The following is a 15,354-nucleotide window of genomic DNA, read 5'->3' on the forward strand; positions in this document are numbered from 1 at the left end:
GTGGTCGAGCTTATGAAGTGAAGGATGGTTGTCCAGTTGAAAAAGAAAAACTTGTGACAACAGAGACAGACGAGGTGTTAGGTAATGATGTTTTAGGAAGACGTCCTAAGGGTCCTGTGTACATTTGGAAGTGTAGTTCTATTTGTAGTGTGCGACAGGTTTCCATCAATTTGCTTTGTGATTTTATACGGACATTTAATAAGAAAAGTTTGAAGCAGAAAATGAAGTTGTTGCAAGATTTAGATCCTTGCAGAGTGAGACAAATGACAGGTTTGCGTGGTCATTCACTGGCTTGTCTTTCCAGGAGAGTATGCCAGAGTGTTTTTCATCATTTCAGGATGCTAGCAGTGCATCATAATAAAGTCAGGAAAATAGTGAGAATGTTGTATTATGCTAAGAGTCCAGCAATTATGCTTAAACAATTATGTGCTGCTCTTTTGCATGGTTCTGAAATAGATGTCAAGAATGTTTGTGAAGAAATTGAGTTTTGTTACTTTGGTAGTAAAGATGAGAATGTTCAAATTGACCCAGAAGTAGAAGGTAATGTTGAAGATAATGTACAGGTTTCTAGTACAGATAAATTTCAGAAGGAAATTGCCACGTTTCAGATGAAATCAAGTGAGAGGACTAATTTCACTTGTGTGTGTTGTCGACGCACTTATTATAAGAATCAGACTAAGTTAGTGGATTTATATGCAAAAAGTGAAAGGGAAAATAATAGTGAATGGAAGGATTTCGCCACATACTTGATGGTAGAAAATTGTTTTGATTTGGGATCAGATCAACGTGTGTGTACTTATTGTTGTAACAAATTAAACCAAAACCAGATGCCTGCTAGGGCGGTTCATAATAATCTGGAATTGGTTGAGATTCCTTCTGAATTGAAGGATTTAAATACTTATGAATCTATTTTGATTCAAAGTATCCATCCCTTTCAGGCTATTGTAAGAATGGAGCCAAAGACAGGAAAGTTGCCTCCATCAGATTTACAGAGAGGATTAAAGGGAAGAGTTGTTTATTTGCCTCTAGATTTGAACAAAAACATTAACACAATTGGAGTAGAAAAAGTGGAAGAGGAACCTCTGGTTATCTTGGTTAATGGGGTTCCGACAAAGAATAAGAAAATATGGCAAGATTTAGTGGATGTTATAAAAGTCAAAAAGGCAACATTGTATTTGAAGAAAAATAATAAGTACTATATAAATGTATATGTTGCAGAAGAGGAAGAAAGTGATGAAGAGGATAGCGATTTGTGTGGTGGCCAAATTGAGAAAGTAGAGGCCTCTAAAAGTGAAGAAATATATGAACATTATAGTGTTCATCCTTTGCGTTCCAAGGAAGTCATGGGGAATGCAATTGAGTTGTTTCAAATGAAACAAGCCAAAGGGAGTCCCATTAGTGTTTGGGAGGAAAGTTTGGAAGCTCTGTGTTTCCCACAGCTATTTCCCACAGGTCGAGGAGGAAGATATGATGAGCGACCTCATCAAATTCCTGCGTCTGAATACCGGACTTTACGATTGTATGCAGAAGATCCTAGGTTTCGTCAATGTATTCCCTATTTTTTTCATCCCCTGTTTGAAAGCGATCTGTCTGGACTGTCATATGCAGTGAACCACATCTTAAAAAGTGGTATACAGATGCGAAACATCTCGGCAAGTGACTTTATGCATAAAGTCAATGTCCAAGACAGTATTTTGGATTCTCACCTAATTAATCTCATGGCGTGTCAGCGTGGTACTAATGAGTACTGGTACCTTCGTCATGGTGATTTAAAATGTATGCTGAGGAACTTAGGAACTCCAACATGGTTCCTTACTCTGAGCTGTGCCGAGTATGGCTGGGAAGACTTACTTGAATTTCTACGAGAGGCAAATGGAAATATTGAAAACATTGAATTCAAGACACCTGGAGAACTGTGTTCTTTGGATCCAGTGAATGTATGCAGGTACTTCAATCATAGATTTGAAGCTATGATGTCTTTCATCACAAATAAGAAGAATCCACCTCTTGGAGAGGTGTTGAATTTCTTCTGGAGAAAGGAGTACCAAGCAAGAGGTGCTCCTCATATACATATGTTGTTGTGGATCAAGGATGCACCTAAATTTGGAACATATCCGGATGACTTAGTGATGAATTTCATAGAACAGTATTCTACGTGTGCTGTTCCAAACGTAACGGAGAAGAAAAGCCTAAGAGAACAAGTTCTACGTTTCCAAAGCCATCGTTGTGGAAAGTACTGTCGTCGTAAATTCAGAAACAAGGACAAGTTCTACACCAAATGTCGTTTCAACTTTCCACGACCGGTGATTTCTAAAGGAAGAGTGAACAGTTTGATGTCTTCGCTGCGACATAATGTGACAAGGAAATCACCCAAAAATACATACAATTTGAAAAGGAACGAAGAGTCCAAGTACATCAACGACTACAACCCAGTGATTTTGTCCATGTGGAATGCTAACATGGATATACAGTTTGTGGCTGACAACTGTATGGCTGTGGCTCGGTATGTGACATCTTACATCACCAAAAAAGAAAAGACAGAATTGAAGGATATGTGGGAGGACATTTCCCATGAAAAGAGCCTCAGCAAGAAGTTGTACAGTTTCAGTCTGAAGATGTTGTCGCATCGAGAAATCGGAGCTTACGAATGTTGTGACCGGTTGTCTTCAGCAAGTCTCTATGCCAAATCCAGGAGTATCGTTTGGGCGAGTCTTGGTCTTGCTGCAACGCGAAATCGAGTTCTAAAACCTGTCCGGGAAATTGAGTATTTGGCAGAAAAGGAACCAAACAGTACCGACATTTTGAAGACCAACATGTTGGATACATATTATCCAAATCGAAGCAGTCACCTTGAGAATGTTTGTCTATATGAGGTTCTACAAAATTACATATTCAAGAGGAACATCAAAGAAGATATTGAGAAAGGAGTGTATGCTGTAATTGGAAGTGAGGGATGTCTGGTCAAGCAAAGAAAATGCCAATTAGTAAACCATCGAAAATTGAGTGGCGAATCTCCAGAAAAAAAAGGAGTTTTTCTATTTAGCACTTTTGCAACTTTTCAAGCCTTGGCGTGCAGAAGAGGAACTGCTTGGAGATTTCCTCTGTTACGAAGACTCTTTCACTGCTGCTAAGGAGACCATAGAATGTCCTGCTTTTCCCAAATATCAAGAAATGTTGACTTTGGAAATTGAGCAGGAAGCAACGATTGCAGCCGAGATTGCCAGAGACAGTTCTCAGGACAGTCAGAGTTCTGTTTCATTGAGTCAGGATCCACTAGGAGGACCTATTATCGAAAATGAAGCTGCCACTGCTATGAATGAAGTGGAAAGAGCCATGGCACATGCTCAGGAGGATGCAGTTAATTTAGAAGACTTGGAAAAACAACTCAACGTTGAGCAGAGGAAAATATATGATGAAGTTACCAAGCAAATTGAGCACGGATTAAGTCATGAGAAGAAAGAGTGCTCATGTACATCGTTGAAGCCTGTCCGACTGTACGTGAGTGGAGAAGCGGGAACTGGAAAAAGTTTCCTCATTAAAGCAATTTCTTGTTACTTGCAGGAAAGGACTGAGTCATCGCTGTCTTGTGTTGTTACCGCTCGTACTGGATTGGCAGCACATAACATTAAAGGGATTACTTTGCATCATCTACTGATGCTGCCGGTGGAGCATGACAACAAATTACAATACCACAAGTTATCTGGGGATGCTTGTTGTGAAGTTTCAAGAGTCTTGAGGAAAATGAAACTTCTTATCATTGACGAAGTAAGCATGGTTTCCAATGTCATGCTTGCCTTTGTGCATTTGAGAATGCAAGAAGTTCTTAAAACTGATTATGATGTGTTATTTGGTGGCAAACACATCATTGTTTTCGGAGATCTTCTGCAGCTGACACCAGTAAAAGGACAACCTGTGTTCAAAATACTCACGCATGAAGATACCAGGAAGTGCCTAGGGAGCATTGGCAACGTCAATATATGGTTACATTTCAATTATGCTGAACTGCATGAAAATATGCGTCAGGCGAAGGATGAAGATTACAAGAATATTCTACAAGATATTAGAATTGGAAAAGTGACCGAGCATGGGAAAGAAGCTTTAAATGCACGTTTACTGTCAAATTTATATCCCGAACAAGACATTGTGCCTGAGAATATTTTTCAGAAAATTACTGAGAAGAAATCCGGAATATGTTTGATGCCAACTCTTGCAGAATGTGCCATCTTCAACAACAAAATGTTGAATTTAGAAAAGCAAGAGATTGTAAAACTTGAAGCTATTGACAAAATAGAGCATATAGGATCAACAATTATTTTGTCTGAGAATTTGAAATCAAAATTGGATTCATTAGAGAAGACTATATCTAAAACAGCGGGTTTTGAAAAGACTTTGAATGTTTGTTTAAATTGCCGAATCATTTTGAGAAGGAATTTACATGTTGAAAGAGGTCTGGTAAATGGATCAATGGGTAATGTTGTTGATTTTGAGAAATACAGAAGTAGAGATGGAATTGAATTTTTAAAAATTAAATTTGATGGTATTGAGGAAGTACAGCTAATTGGTCGTTGTTCTGCTAGGTTTTTGCTTGTTAAAGACTTATATGTTCGCGGTAAACAGTTTCCTGTTTGCTTGGCATATGCGGTGACAATCCATAAATCGCAAGGTTTAAGTGTAGATACTGCATTGGTGAATATTGGCAGTTCTGTGTTCAAGGAGGGTTTGGCATATGTGGCATTGTCACGAGTTAGAACTTTATCGGGATTGTACCTGATTGACTGTGATGTCACAAACATTTGTGCGGATCTAGATTGTGTTAAGGAATACAACAGGTTAAGAAAAGAGTATGCGCCACATTTGCCTCAATATCCTTTGTTTGAGAAACGTGTGGTAGGCCGGAAACGAAGAAATATCAGTAATAGTAGGGAGGTTGTAGCAAAAAGCCCAAAAGTCGATGAACCGAAAATTGTAAGCAGAAAGAAAGTGGATTCTGTTGAAGATGTTGTCCGTTTTCAATTTGAAAACAGTTCTGGTGTCAACTGCTATGCAAATGTAGTGGTTAATGTTCTCTTTTCACTAGAGACTTTAAAAGAACAGATTGTGTTCAATTCGGAACAAAGTTTATGCTGTTTGTTGAATTCTGTGTTAGAGAAATGTAGCACTGATCGAACAAAAGTAGAAAGTGTGTCTGAAGTTCGTTATCTGTTAGATGAATGTTCAGGTCAAACAGACTTCTCTGAAAATAATCAGCAGGATTGTCAGGAGTTTTTAATGTATATGCTTGATGTATTGCAAGATGAGGGTGTAGATGTAGATCACCTGTTTGGGCTTTCTTATCAATGGCAGCATGACTGCGAGAACTGTATGGTATCAAGTACTACTAGTGTAGACTCAGAAAGATTTATATATTTAACTTTGCCAGACAGTAAATCAGTCTCCTTTAATAAGCTAGTAAATGCAGCTGATCACAACATGGAGTGTAGCCAATGTAAATCTGAAATGATGTCAACATTATTTATAAGAAGATATGGCCAGTATGTCATTTTAATGATCCAACGATGTAGGCCTGATGGATCAAAATTGTCAACTTTAATAAAAAATGTTGTTGCTTCTCAGCTGTCAATATCAGGAAGGACTTTTGTAACTGTAGCAATTATCTATCACGATGGTCCTTCAACAACATCAGGACATTACACAGCTTATTTAAAGTCTCGAAACGGCTGGTCATTCTGCAACGATTCTGTTGTAACTTTCAAAAAAAAATTGCCGTTTGACCCTAAAAATTCTTACCTGGTGTTTTTAAAACCAAAATTTTAAGGAAAGAATCTCAGGATTGCCTCTGAGGAATTGCAAAAGGTTCATGAAGTAGAGGGAATGTAAGTCTGCAATGCTATCTAGATTATTGGTCCAAAACTTTTAATTATAATGTCAATTTAAAAATCCAACTATATAAACCTGATGCATGTAAGTCTGCTTCATAGTAAGCAGTATCAGTGTCATAGGAAAAGGAGAACATGAGTGAGAAAGAAGGGTAAGATATTAGTAGTCCAGGATTGTGAAAGTAATCTTAAATGTTTTCTTTTTGAAAGTTGCGAAAATAGAAAATGACGGGATTTCATTATAAGAATTACAAGAGTTGAAAAACGCTGCAACATGATTTGGCCATGTGGAAACATGTGGTAGAATGTGAGAAGTCTTTTATTGTATGTAACATATTTTTCAAAACGATGGAGGTTTTCTTTCAGAAAGTGGTGGACTGAAAATATTTATAGCACAACAGAGTGTACGCTGTTCATAGGACATCCTTCGACGTTATGGAAAGTAAGTTAATTTTAAGGAGTTTTGAATTCAGATTTCTTAGGTTGTATGGGTTTTTAAAACACAATCATTTTGATTGTGTTTTTTTTCCCCGCTGTTACATGATGAATACCTTCAAGTCACTGATTTAAGTGAAATTTGATACATTCTGAGAACAGCAAAAAAAAAACATTTAACATGTATAATTAATTCTCTACTTTTTGTACTTATGATATACATTTAGAAATGTGAGGTAGATATGGAGAAACTGAGGCTTCTGTAAGTGTCAAAGTTAATGCTTACAGTGCTGCACTTCTGGGTACTGTTTTGTTTGAAAACTGAATATGCCTCACCTTAAAGAAACCTCTTGAAAGGACACATCTTATTAGCATCCTGAAACAATCATTTAAAATGTTAGACACAATTTTATGATGGCTTTACATCTTTTTAGCGCTGCTATTGCATCATTATTGTGAGACATCAGCAGTGTAAAAGATGCACCATGTTCCAAAATAGGCCTCACTTCATCAGCATCAAGATACTGTTTGTTTAATATATATGTTTAGGATTGTGTAGGGGACGTAGAGAAGCAGAGGCTTCTGTAAATGTTAAAGTTGTTGAAAAACTGTTTGTTCTTGAACCTTTTCCATTGTCTTTTCTAATTTTTAAATACATGTTTTAATATTTTTGAAATGTTTGTTGTCTCTTTCTCAGATTGAAAGTATGAAAAAAGAATTGAAAAAGTTAACAAGAATTATAAGGTAAATGTTTTCTACTCTTTCTACCCGCAATCCACTGCTGATGTCACTGACCATGTCATGAATGATGTAATAAGTGGACATGACTTACTTCATTGGTAGGCCTTCACATGTATTATCTCCTCTGTATTCTTCAACAAGCGTAAAATTGATCTGCAACCCTGAGTAGGCCTCACCTTAAACAAACCTCTGGAGAGACCACACCTTATCGTCATCCTGAATTAATTTAAAATGTTAGGGACAGATTTATGATATATGTATGCCTCTTTTGCGCCACTGTGCGTCAGTTTTGTGACGCAGTGGCAGTGCAAAAGATATGTTATGAGGCGTCAAAATTACAAATTGATGCATCTAGGCAAATGTGTCATGCTGTTTTAAAACCGTGCCACATGAAACCGATGCAGCAGTGATGAAAAAGATGCACCATGTTGCAAGACAGGCCTCACTTGAGGTCATATGTATCACGCTAATTAGAATGCTTTGGCGACATATTTCTGCTGAAAAAAAATGCAAAACTTTTATTGCCTATGTTGATGATATGGCTCTATGTTATTTACATTTCTTTGCTGTTTCAATTAATCTTTTTCTGTTATTTTTTCTTTTCTGTTTTCTATTTTTTCTCTCTGTTATTCCACATGTTTTAATCTTATTTTGAACATTCACTCACATTCTCCAAGAAACTCTTCTTTGTTATTGTTCTACTCTCTTTTTTTTCTTTCACTTCCTTATCCATTTTGTTTTTCGCAATTATACCCTCTTCCATCTTTTCTTCGGTAAATAGATCTATTAAACAGTATCTCTGGTTTACTCCCTATAGTTGTCTTTCTTTTAACATTACTCTCTGTTTACTTCCCTTATACTTACTCTTCTTTTTAAAAAAAAAAAATTTTTTGGTTCGCTCCTAGTTCGCGAACCGGGCAGCTAACGGGAAAGCGAACCAAAAGAAATAGAGCTTGCCAGAGTGCTAAACATTCTAGCAATTTTATTTGAAAGGGGAGGTAGTTCTGAAAAGAACTTTTTTTTAATGTTTTTGTTTTATTATTATTTTTTTTTCTAAACATTTTTTGTTTTTTTTGTATTTTTGAACAGTTTTTTTTTTTTTGTTTTTGATGGAGGGGAAACAACAAAAAACAGGCATTGAAAAGGGCTCAACAGGAGCAAAAAAAAACTTACTGTCTGGGTTGGTTAGGGCAATTGTGATTTTCATAAGCAGAGTTCATTAACTTTATGCTCATGTTACCACATGAAAGCAATGCACCGCAATACAAACAGGTTACTTTCATATGTAAAAAGTTCTTCTGAATGTTTGGCACGGTTTCCTGTGCCTCTCCTCCTGTCAACGATATTTGCGAAGTTGACCTGGCCACAGGAGTTGTTGGTGGATTATCCTGCAGGTCACGCAACTCTGCACGGCTGTAGTTCAGTGGATGCCACCTGCTCATATGGCGATGCATGGTATAGTTTCCCATGCTATACTTTTTTTCAGTGCCTCTTGATAACCTGTGTTTACAAATGAGGCAGGTGGCATACTTTGCATTCACTTTCTTCTCCCCTCGAGGGATTGAAAAAAACTGCCAGATGAAACTGGTTTTCCGACGGGAAACACGGGGCAACTCCTGTAAGAACTGTGGTTCTTCTGTCTCCTCTTCCTCTAGTTCATCCTCTTCCTCCTCTGTGTTGGTGATGAACTGAGATGGTGATCCTCTCTTCCCATGAGGAGGTGGAGGTGGTGGTGCAGCAGCTGAAGCAACTACAGAAGCCATTGCTCAACTATAGGAAAATGGTCTTTCTCTCACCAAGATGAAAGTCAGAGTGAGGAAAGAAGGAGGGGTTTTCATCATTTGGGAAAAGCAAAAGTTCTAAACCAATGAAAAGTGTTATTTTTAGGTCATATGACCTAGTCTTACATCATTTGGAAACCAAAAGTGAAATGAACCAATGAAAAGTTTTATAAACAAGTCACATGACTTGTTCCGCTCACGTTACGCTGTGCGCGCCGCGTCCCGGATCGCTTTCGGTTCGCTGTCCAGAGCACTTCCGGGAGCGCTAACGCGGCGCGTCATAAGACGCATTACGCGACAAAGTGATACGTCGCGCTTCCGCGACGCGTCACAGTTGCGCAAACGAAACGTTTACCGGTTCGCGGACTAGGTCCCGGCATCAAGATGAGCTAACGGAAAGCTTCCTGGTTCGCAAACCGGAAGCGAAGAAAAAAAATATTTAAAAAAAAATTATTAATAAACATCTAAAATATATTTTTGGATTTAAAGAAGAATACATTTTACAGCTACAGATGTTAGCTTTTAAAAAACCAATGAAATTCACTGAAAAAACCATAGGTTATAGACCATATATAGTTAGGAATTAGCATTTACAAAACCTTGAAAATTCACTGAAAAAACCATAGGTTATAGACCATATATAGTTAGGAATAAGCATTTACAAAACCATATTTTACTCACACAAAACCATTGAAATTTCATATATAGTTAGTTGCACTAACTATATATCGCGCACCCGCAATCCACTGCTGATGATGTCACACATTACATCATTCATGACATGGTCAGTGACATCACTGATGACATCACTGATGACATCTCAAATGACATCACTGATGACATCTCAAATGACATCACTGATGACATCACTGATGACATCTCATTTGACATTACTGATCACATCACTGATGATATCATTCATGTGATAATACGATGAACCTCTTCAGACTCTAATATAACCTTAGATACAATCAGTGTAAACAGACACTCACAGACTGCCACTCATCCATGGAGTTACTCACACACCTAGTCAGTCATGCCAAGAATCAATCACACCTCCATTTCCTCAACTATACAGTTATACAAACTTTACTTATTCAAACATATACTAACACATATTTACTCTCTTATATAATCCCTGATACAATTTCACAATGATCCATACAGCCACTCACACATTCACTGGCTCTTATGCACAGTTATTTATATATGTTAACTCTCAAATGTACTGTGTTTTACATATGTACTTACTTTGACATGTAGCACTGAGATATCCATTCACTCACCAATACACTCATGCACACAGTCAACCGCCCATACAGCTGTTTCCACATGCACTTTTGAAACCATACATCTAGTGAATCAACTGCTCACACATCTATGCACAGAGTCATACACCTCCCAGCCACCCACACACACACTCAGTCTTCCATACAAATACTTGGGCAACCAATCAATAACCAATATATTTACTCATATAGCTACTTATCAACACATGCAACAGTTTACAGAACAACAGACATAATGATGCACAAATTAAGACAGTTTAGTCACTAACCCATGCACTCAGTGAGACACATTTAATCACTCACTCATACAGTCAGTCATGCACCTACTAAATCCTTCATCCAGACACTTATACATCCACTCATTCTTCAATATGTAAGACATATTTTAACTTTACAGAAACATACAGTCACTGGATGTTGTCATCAGTGATGTTATCAGTGATGTCATTTGAGATGTCATCAGTGATGTCACTGACCATGTCATGAATGATGTAATGTGTGACATCATCAGCAGTGGATTGCGGGTGCGCGATATATAGTTAGTGCAACTAACTATATATGAAATTTCAATGGTTTTGTGTGAGTAAAATATGGTTTTGTAAATGCTTATTCCTAACTATATATGGTCTATAACCTATGGTTTTTTCAGTGAATTTTCAAGGTTTTGTAAATGCTAATTCCTAACTATATATGGTCTATAACCTATGGTTTTTTCAGTGAATATATATATACACATATATATATGCACATATATATACACACATATATATATACACATATATATATTCACTGAAAAAACCATAGGTTATAGACCATATATAGTTAGGAATTAGCATTTACAAAACCTTATTTTACTCACACAAAACCATTGAAATTCGCATATATAGTTAGTTGCACTAACTATATATCGCGCACCCGCAATCCACTGCTGATCATGTCACATATTACATCATTAATGACATGGTCAGTGACATCACTAATGACATCACTGATGACATCTCAAATGACATCACTGATGACATCTCATTTGACATTACTGATCACATCACTGATTACATCATTCATGTGATAATACGATGAACCTCTTCAGACTCTAATATAACCTTAGATACACTCAGTGTAAACAGACACTCACAGACTGTCTAAAAAGGGGGTTGCCGATGCACTCAAACACAGTGACTAGATTGTTAGGTAACAATACAACAAAGTATAACAACATAAATGGCAGAAGTAATCCAACAGAACTCCAATGAAGGGTAACTCGTGGAATCTTTATTGCAGTATACAGCCAGCCGACACGTGTTTCATCGCACTCGCGATTCCTCAGGGCTGAAACAAACAAATAGTTGACAATAGAACATGTGTCTTGCATGGATATAGTTACAACAGGACCTTAGTTTTTGGCCTGTACATGCTTATTTTTAGCTTCTACTGCAGTGCATGTACCCTGATTCACCTTTATAACGTATCAGTGCCACCACAACATATCCGTGTCAAGAGTGTGCTGAATGCCGATTTATCAGTCGTCGTGTTGGTGACTAGTGAGTTTATGCTGACACGTTCTTTGAGATGGGTGATATATATCATCATGATTGTCGCAACAGAAAAAGTGTTCTATCCGTGTACGACTCATTCATACCACATGCTTAGTGAATTGTGATTGATACTGTGACTCAATGCACAGAAAGGGCACATACCTAGATGGCTGTGTCAAAGTCAGAAGGTCTGTATATTCAACATAAGAAATAGAAGGAACAAAAAGGGAAAAACCTCATCACTAAAAATCGTGATTGCGCGTCATCAGGCAAGAAGCACACAAATAGTGAGACTATAAAGTAAAAGAAAAGGAAGCTCACCGCTCAGCTGGTGATAATTCCGACCCAGCCGGGCCCTTGACCGAAAATACTCGGTATGAGTATGTACGATGACGAGTAGGGTTCACAATTCTGTAACTAGACCAATAGTACTGAGTTACTAACGAAAGTCTGTATTCCAAATATCAGAACTAAAATCAAAGGTTATCCAGTTTGAGAAATGACGTCTTGTGTCAGAAACGCGAGAATCAAACAAGCGAACATCGTAACAGATTATTAGCGAGCATAGATATATCGACATTTTCATGTTTCAGATAGGTAACGTGACAATTTTGTTACATTAGGATCCGGTATGTCCTCCACAACAAGTATTTAAGAGTTTGGTAAAGGACTTACATGTCAGTACTGTAGCCGTTTCATTAAGGCTCGGAGGTCTCCGTATTTAATAGTTCCAATGTTGTAGGAGACATCGAACAGGGTACTGTTCTGAAAAGATTAGGGGCCCCGGTAAGAGTGATATCCAATTAAAATATATTTAGACAGGATCGTGACGGAGATAGGATAATTTCTCTAGCTTACCTATTAATCGGTTCGATCTTCGTTTAGATGCCGGGTATGGCTCCAAAACGACGGGATACCCCAGGCTGGAATGACACCAAATTTATATGGGGTCAAACTCCTCGTGTGATTCTACAAGACCAATTCCTAGTGAGGAATGTTATACACGGTATCGGTTCTATCTTTCTTTCTTACCTGTGTGAAGCTCTGGAGCGACGTGTAGCGCTTTCTGACCTCCGAGCTCTGTTCCTATTTGGACACGTGACCGGGTCTCTCGAGACCTTATATACGTCACTACGTTGCGTGTTCGGTCGACTAGACCGGTTGTGTGTGTTTAGGTCGCGTCCATGTTGGGTTCTCAGTTGAGCCCAGATATTCTCCTTGTGAAACGCTAGTAAGGGGATGTTATTTATTCAGAAATCAGAATTCTGATGTTCGAGTTCTTGAGAGGTTATTGGATCACGTTACGATGTCGTAAGCAGAAAAAATGATATCGGTGAACCTCCAGATGAGCTGGGTTGTGACCACCGTGAATAGAATTGGTAGTTTCCCGGTGCATATCCCAGTCATGCGTGAATATAATTGCATCCAACATACAAATCTACATTACAATACAATCATAGTTGTCAATTCACATATATAACATCACTTGAATGGATCTCAAAAGTATATCTTCGGGTATCATGTACATAATTATAGTAGAGTGCAGGAGAGTTTATCAAAGCAGGAAGGATATGCATTAAACATGAGCAATGTAACTCATTAACAAACACAGATCTGCATACAGTGCGGATGTATCACGGTATTTCCATTTAGATTAACATGTTTGGTTTATCAATCTCCCAGGAAATATTGCATCTCCTGGTCGTAGTTGAGTCCCTGTTCTACAGACTTCAGAAGCATGATCCAAGTTGCCTCTGTGCGTCTAAGTTTCAGTTCACGGTTGCCACCTTCGACGTCTTGAGGGACTGTTTCAATGCCATAGAATTTGACCATTTTGTTGGTCTTGTCCTTCTGGCAGGAGGCTACGTGTAAGGCTACTGGGTATTTAGGATCACCATTCAGAATTGCCCTTATGTGTTCCATCATTCTCTCTTTGAGTTGTCTGATGGTGCTTCCCACATAGAACTTTCCACATTCACATTCTATAATGTAAATCACGAATTTGGTAGTGCAATTAATGTTGTTCTTAATGACGTAGGAAACACCATCTGGACCATTAAATTGAGTTGTACCATGTTTGGCCCATTTGCACATGCTGCAGAACCCGCATTTGTAAAAGCCTTGGCTATGTTGTGTCATCCACGTGGTGCGTGTTGTGTCCCGGGGCACGGTAGGACTCAATTTGTTCCTAAGCATATTGCCTCGTCTGAAAGAAATTTGAGGTCTATCTGCAATGTGATTAGTTAGAGCTCTCTCTGATTTCAATAGACCCCAATACTTGGTAAGACTCTTCCGTAAAACATCATGGAATGAATTGAAGTCAGTCACCATTCTGATTAGTTCATTACCAGAAACGGTGGGTTTGTGTGTGGTGGTAAGAGTGTGGGATCTCTTAACTTTTCTGACTCTTTTTTCGTCTCTCTTGATTATTTTAGTTGAGTAGCTTCTAGTGTAAAATCTCTCCTTCATGCTTTTCAAACATTTCCCAAACTCACAGTCCTCACTACAGTTCCTTCTCGCCCTTAGGAATTCGCCATAGGGTATGGCGTTTATTTGATGTGGGGGATGCGAGCTTGAGGCATGCAAGACAGCATTGCATGCTGTGGATTTCCTGAAAAGTCTGCTATGCAGACAGTTGGATGATATGTAAAACTCAATGTCCAGAAATTCAATCCTCGTCCTGCTCCAATTCATAGTGAATCGGATCTCCCAAGTATTCTCATTTAAATGTCTAAAAAAGTCATTTAAAAGCTCCTCCGAGCCGGACCAGATTAGGATGCAGTCATCAATATATCGACCCCAGAATATAATGGAGTCGATATACTGCGCACCCTTCTTGCCCCAGATTAGATCGGATTCCAAAGCGCCCATGAATAGGTTAGCAAACGAGGGTGATATCTTTGAGCCCATGGCCACTCCCTTCTTCTGGCGGTACCAGTTTTTATCAAACATAAAGAAGTTATTTTTTAGTACCAGTTCGGTCATTGTGGACAACATCAGAGTGTGTTGCCAAAGTGTAGCTGATCTATTGTAGAGAAATTTATTGATTGCCTGCATACCTAGATCTATGTTGATGCTGGTGTATAACGAAACCACATCTAACGTGACAAGCAGGGATTCCTCTTGCCACTGGATGTCTGCTAGTGTACTCAGAATGTGTTTCGTGTCCTGTATGTAGGAGGGTAGATTTCTGACAAGGGGACCCAAAAAGAGATCCACGTATTCAGCTATTCTTTCGGTCGGGCCCCCTATGCCTGAAACTATTGGTCTCCCTGGTGGAAACGGGAGGTTTTTGTGTACTTTTGGAAGGGTGTAAAGCCATGGATATGTCGGTCTGAACACTTTCAGGTACAAGTACTCCTCCTCGTTTAGTAACTCTGATTGTTTCCAAGTTAACAACTGTGAGTTGATTTCAAGTGTTAAGGGACCAATGGGGTTGTATGTGAGGCGTTCATAGCAGGAGTTGTCCAGTAATTGTTGTAAAATTTCTTGGTGGTAGTCTACACGGTCCATTATCACTACGTTGCCCCCCTTGTCCGCCTCTCTGATAGTGATGGTGTTGTCATTCATGAGTGTAGTGAGTGCTGTCTTTCCCCGTTGGTAAGATTATCCTTGTATTTAAACATTCTGTCCTTTCGCAGACGATTCAGGTTATCCAGGTCCTCTACCACACGTTTGTGAAAGTTATCGATGGCAT

The sequence above is a fragment of the Lissotriton vulgaris genome, chromosome 2_1, assembly GCF_964263255.1.
Source record: "Lissotriton vulgaris chromosome 2_1, aLisVul1.2, whole genome shotgun sequence".
Taxonomy (NCBI): Eukaryota; Metazoa; Chordata; class Amphibia; order Caudata; family Salamandridae; genus Lissotriton; species Lissotriton vulgaris.